This window comes from Grammomys surdaster, unplaced genomic scaffold, assembly GCF_004785775.1.
Source record: "Grammomys surdaster isolate TR1022 unplaced genomic scaffold, NIH_TR_1.0 66, whole genome shotgun sequence".
NCBI classification, from domain to species: Eukaryota; Metazoa; Chordata; class Mammalia; order Rodentia; family Muridae; genus Grammomys; species Grammomys surdaster.
In genome coordinates this window covers 18,575,820-18,582,344 of record NW_021604568.1, presented here as the reverse complement: position 1 = coordinate 18,582,344, position 6,525 = coordinate 18,575,820, and the positions used below count along the sequence as shown (strand labels likewise).

General features: G+C 49.5%; 1 protein-coding gene across 3 annotated transcripts in view; it reads right to left on the bottom strand.

The window, feature by feature from the left end:
- Kcnk18 (potassium two pore domain channel subfamily K member 18) overlaps positions 1–6,525 on the bottom strand; it is a 16,790-nt gene that overhangs the window by 6,211 nt on the left and 4,054 nt on the right. The gene's annotated exons all lie outside the window — the stretch shown is intronic.

Here is a 6,525-nt window from a genome sequence, read left to right as displayed (position 1 = left end):
GGGGACACCTTGGAGTGTAAGAAAAGTGCTAGGAATTTGGGATCCAGAGCTGGCATATCTGAATCCTCTCAGATAGGCTGATTTTGGGGTGAGCTCCCACTTAGAGAAGTTTGACAGAGTTAAGGGGCACAGAGGAGCAAACGGTTGAGGTGAGGGAACAAATCACCTTACTCATAAGCTCTGTGACCTGAGCCAAGGCAGTCTCTGAATTGCTGCCTAGATTTCCTTGGGTGCAAGGCCAAAGGGCAGCACTTAATCCCCCAGGTACTGGGGCAGGGCCGGGAGTCTCTATTACTTGGAAGGCTGAGGCAGGAGTATAAGAAGTTCAAAGCTGACTGTGAGCCTGAAGCATCAGTCAGGACCCTATGTTCAAGCTTCACGTGGGCCCCTCAGAGCCATCAGCCCTTAAGGGTGGCACAGGCTATGAACAAGTCCCCCACATGTCATTCTCCAGATAGGGTACAGGATTCTTGTTTTCATGGACTTCAGGATGCTAACAACAGGCTCTTCAGAAGTAACTGCCTCCCCTCCGCAGCTTCCAAGGTCAGGGCATGGAGTTAAATTTATTTCAATTTACAGAATCAAATCTAATATTGCTTGCACAGTCTGTAAAGTGCTTTTTAGGATCAAAATCCCCTGCACAGCAGAACTTCTGGCAATCTCCATTACTGCCCACATTTAATGGACAATAAACAGATAAAGCAGAAGACCTCTGGAGGGTACATAGCTGCATCCCACAAGAACCTGAACCCCTTACCCAGAGTCCTTGCCAAGGAACATGTGTGTTTCAAGGTGGGCTTCCTAAGACCCTCTGAGTGAGATGTGTTTATGGTCCAGAAGATCTGCTGCCTTTCAGAAAAGAACCTTGGGAAACAGGTCTCTGAGGGCACACTGCCCCACTCAGGGAATGGGCTATCCACCACAATTACCGAATGCTGAAGCGCAGAACGGAAAACTATCACTTCCTATAATGCATTCGTTATTCCGATACAATCACTCCACTGCACTTAGCCTGCCAAGTATTTAACAGCCCAAGCATTTCTCTTCCTGATTCCAGGGGGCTGATCCAGGTGAGAACTGACCACCCTCCCACCTATCAGGTGTCTCTTTGTAGCATCAGGGCCAGGTGTCTTTCAGGCGAGTTGGGGAGGCAGGGCTGAAGAAGTATTGCAGAGGGGCTGTTGTAGCCAGCAGTGATCACAGGCAGTGCTGATATACCCTACCATCCTGTTCCAGGGTGCTTTTGGGCACAGGCTTTCTTAATTGATTCACACAATAGGGAGTGGTTTGGGTTTCCTGAGATTTAAACCAAGCTAATGTATTTCAACTACATCAGGGATTTGAGGCCTTGACTCCCATTAGAGACACCTGGAGGGCTTGTACGCCTGCCTGGGCCTGGATTCTAATAGGTCTGGCGTAGGGCTCATGGGGTGATAGGGAGATAGGGAGGAAGTTAGGATATGCAGCTGGGCTGAGAGCCTGTGTGGACAATGTTAGTGTGTATCAGAGTGGGCAGGGAAGGCTTAGTTGGTAGAGTGCTCGTCTAGCACACACAAAGCTCTGGGATCAATACTCACACTACATACGCACTGTGGCACATGCCTGTAGTCACAGCACTTGGGAGATGGAGGCAAGGAGATGAGAAACTCAAGGTTCTTCAAAAGTGGATAGTTCTAGGAAGGCCGACTGGTTAAGACCAGAAGTTCTCAACCTGTGGGTTGCAAATCCTTTTTGGGGTAGAAAAACCCTTTTACAGGGACCACCTAAGACCATCAGAAGACACAGACGTTTATGTTTGATCCATGACAGTAGCAAATTAAGTTGCGAAGTAATTTTATGGTTGAGGGTCACCACAATGAGGAACTGCGTTAGGAGGTTGAGACACTGCAGACGCCATACTTGATGGAGCTGAATGTTAATCTGCATTGCTCACACACTCCTCAGTTGTGCAGACACCACAGGCCCAACACACCTTGATCCATTGCACTAGACTGGTGGTTCTTAGAAGACTCTATACTGGGAAAGCCTGGAGACAGCTTAGGGGCAGTGTGAGCCATGCCCTGTGTCTAATAGGTAGAAGACAGAGGTGCTGCATAGCTTCCTAGAATGAATGGGCTGGGTTCCTATGACAGAATTAGCCTCTGTGAGAACTTGTGGTCTAGGTCTGACTAAGTCCTTGATGGAGGGGTAAAAAGACAACCTTAGCTTGTACTTTCTCAGCCCCCAGCTTCTCCCCAGCATCTTACTCGAGTTGGCTTCTCCTCTGTACCACAATTCTTTCATGCTGATCCCCAGACTTAGCTTGGGGCTTGTGAGGATTAATCTCAGTTGTCAATGTTTCAGGATCGCCATGGAAACAAGCTTCTGAGCATGCCTGAGTGATTTCCTAGCCTGGGTTAAAGGGAAGAGCCACTGTAAATTCTCTAAGCTGGGCTCCCTCACTGGACAGAGGAAGTGAGCTGAGTAACAGCTCTCATTACTCCCTGCTTCCTGATTGGATGCTGTGTTGTCTTCTGCCTCATGCTCCTGCTGACACAACTGTCCCACCAGGAGAGACTACCTGTGATCCAAAACCAGTTCTTCCTTCCCTAAGCAGCTCTCATCTGGCATTTCCTCTCAGCAACAGAAGAGGTAACTGACAGAGGAATTGATCACTGCCCTGCCTGCCCTGGCCATCCTGAGGGCAGGAACAGTCATGGGAGCCACTCATGGGCCCTTGTGAGAACTAACAGAGGTTATCAATCACTTGGTCTTTGCTATGCTGTGGTTCCTAAGCTTGTCCACCTGTTACCTACATTACCCACTGTACTGGCTGGTTTTGTGTGTCAACTTGACAGAAGCTGGAGTTATCACAGAGAAAGGAGCCTCCCTTGAGGAAATGCCTCCATGAGAGCCAGCTGTAAGGCATTTTCTCAATTAGTGATCAAGGGGAGAGGGCCCATTGTGGGTAGTACCATTCCTGGGCTTGTAGAGTTGGGTTCTATAAGAAAGAAAGCTGAGCAAGCCAGGGGGAGCAAGCCAGTAAGGAACATCCCTCCATGGCCTCTGCGTCAGCTCCTGCTTCCTGACTTGTTTGAGTTCCAGTCCTGACTGCCTTTGGTGATGAACAGCAATGTGGAAGTGTAAGCTGAATAAACCCTTTCCTCCCCAATTTGCTTCTTGGTCATGATATTTGTGCAGGAATAGAAACCCTGACTAAGACATCCATCCTGCCTGTCTCCAGTCACACACAATCAGACCCATGGCTGCAAAGAGGCCTCTTGGAGCTTGTGAGTTCCATGAGGGGTTGAGACAGATGCTGAGGTCTCAGTGAGCAGCCACTCTCCCTGGTCCTTCTTAAACTACCCCCCCCACTTAGGAATAGAGCCATTGGACATTGGTCACCCAGTGAGCTCATCTCTTGCTAAGACCATTTGGGAGACGGAAGGAGATAAATGGGAAGCTTCTAGAACAAGATCTCTGCAAGAGGGTGAAGGAAGCCTGATATTTAGTGCTGTGGGAGCTGCACATCTGCCCTGAACTGTATGTATTCCCACCATCCTCTCCCTGGTATGTGTGGAGACAGGGGGACGATATAATCTTCTTGCAATAATTGCCCATGGGTTGAGTCAGGTGATCAAGCAGCTGCTGAAAGTGCTGTGGCTACCGTTAACACACGGCCTTGGCCTACCCTTCCAAGTGCCCTAGAGATAAGTCTGGTGGAGGTGTGGGGGAGCTGTGAGTCCCGATATCAAGCTCAGAGGACCACATCTCTTTAGAGGTTACCCAGCTCTGAGTCCTGGTGGCCAGGCTCCAAATACCACAGCTGACTGCTACAATCTGCCACCCTGGGATATGAGGAGCAGAACTCAATAGCATCTCTGTGGCTCCTGTGAGCCCAATCCTCCTAGGATGGGGACCTGCTCTTCTAAAGGACAAGGACATCAGGCCTTTGGCTACCCAGGAAGGTCAGGGACTAAGCAAGGGGCCATGCACTTGATGGGAACTCTGACTGACCTAATTGCTCCTGGCTTGGCCTTCCCAGCAGGTCTATATGCTGCATGGCAAGATGGAAGGCTGTCTAACCTGGAACTTGCCAACATTACTAAAGTCCTCTCAGAGATAGCCTAGGACACAGACTCCAAATAGCTTTATAGAAAGTCCTGTGGACTCTTCTCCTAGAGGAACTTTTCCATAATGGGGCCACTAAGTTTGGGGTTTTACAGGGATCATTTCTCCTCTCGGAAGCTCCCTCCCTTTGATCTGTCAGACTCCAACTCACAGGTCATCTCCACAAGATGCCCTCACCCTTTCCAAGACAAGCCAAAGCCTGTCCCATCGGTGTGATCTGTCCCTTTCTTGGCTGTTCCTCTGTATGTTTCTGAGGGGCTTAGTGAACCATGGGTTGTCATCTGTTGTCCCTGTCTGCCATCAGACAGGCCTCTCAGGGAAGGAACACACAACCTGCTCCTCTGTGCTAGTGGTTTACAGAGAAAGTAGAGTGGGCTCAAGTGTACATGAGCTATGTGACTGAGCCACAGTTTCTCCATCTGGAATATGGGGATGAAAACTGTACCTGTCTGGTTTGGGCATGAGAAGAACTATATGCATGAAGAAGGGCTGGGGATGGAGTTCACTGGTACAGGACTTGCCTCACCTGAGCAAGCTGTGGACTTGATCAATGATGTACACGTGCACACACATGCACACACACTCTCACACACATACATTCATACACACTCACACACACTCACACATACATTCACACATGTGCACACACACACATACACTCACACATGTACACATGCACACATACATACACTCACACACATGCACACTCACACACTCTCACACACACACACATACACTCACACACGTGCACACACACTCACACACTCTCTCTCTCACACACACACACAAACCAGAGGAACAAGGATATAAGAATTGCAGTCATGCATTTGTGTGACAGAGGAAAAATCACATCTGCATCCCAGATCCTGTGCCCTCTGTCATTCAGGATCCTGGCCTTTGTGTGACCCTTGAGAAGAGAATATACGCTTTGAGGGCACTCAGAGCCCATCTTTAAATGAGTGGCTGTTTGTAGCGCTTTTCCCCCAAGACAGGTGGTCTTTTCTCAAGGCCCCACCCCTTTCTGGTTATAAAGGAGCCTTCTCTGGATGATTGTTACACGAGGAACCTCCTCTTATCCTGGGAACATGCAATTCAAGTGCAAAGACCAGACATGGCCAGCTCTGTCCTCTCTGGGAAGTCTGCCCTTCCTAGGGCCACCATGTGTTCCAGGATCCCACTGCAAGGCTCAGGAATCCGAGCTAACCTGCTGCATACGCACACCTTCCTGAGCAGAAGACAAAAGTTCTGAAGCACCTCACAGACTCACAAGGTCAGCCCCCTCCCTCCTTGAGGGAACTGTTATAGACTGAGTCTTATTTATGGGCACCAATTCCACTCACTGTGTGACCTCAATCTGTGATGTCACCTCTCTGGGCTCAGAATGTAGAGCTCAAATCATCCCATCCCCAGGGCCTCTGTGAGCACCTGACATGGACATGCCTAGATTGTGTAATAACTTTTGCAGTCACAAAAAGCATACTATAGCGTTTGGACCCCAGGGCTCAGACACTCTGCTTCATTCCATGTCTGCACCACACCCTCCTCTGTAGCTCTTGTCATTCCCAATGAGTCACCTGCCACCTAGATGCCAAAGGTCTGAAGCCTACTCTCTGGTCCCACCCTTCAGCCCAGCTCCAAGTCCACGTTCTCAGCAGCCCTGGGTATCCAGCCGTCAGCCTCTCTACTCTCCCAGCCTGCCCATCCTACCCATAAAAGCCAGAAACCCAGATGCTAGCCTGGAGTCTCCACCCCGGGTTCGAGATCTTGCTCCAGGTGGCCTTCCCTGCCCTCTAATCACAGCTCTTCAACTTAGGTTGTCATTATTGCCCACATGGGCTTTGGAAGAAGCTTTGTATGGCCATTTTCCCTCCTGGTCCTGTGCTGAAGTTGTAGGGGTTTCTGGGAGGCTGAGCATCCAACTATTCCCTGCTGGAAGTCTGCTGCACAGGCCCCTGTCCTAAGGATGAGAAGCCTTTTCAGCCCCATGACCTGGTTGAGATATCGCTCTCTCTCTCTCTCTCTCTCTCTCTCTCTCTCTCTCTCTCTCTCTCTCTCTCTCTCTCTGTGTCTGTCTGTCTGTCTCTATATCTCTTTTTCTCTCTGTATGTCTGTCTGTCTCTGTATCTCTGTATCTCTGTTTCTCTCTCTCTCTCTTTCTCTCTCTCTCTCTCTGTGTGTGTGTGTGTGTGTGTGTGTGTGTGTGTGTGTGTGTGTGTGTGATCTCTCTTCACTCTGCATGTACCTCTTTATAACCCCAGGCATTTATTCTCTTTCTCCCTTTCCCTCTCCCTCTCTCCCTCTTCCCTTCCTCTTCCCTTCCCCTTTTCCCTCTCCCTTATAGCCTCAGGCATTTATTGTGTATTCATTTTCTCTCTCTCTCTCTCTCTCTCTCTCTCTCTCTCTCTCTCTCTCTCT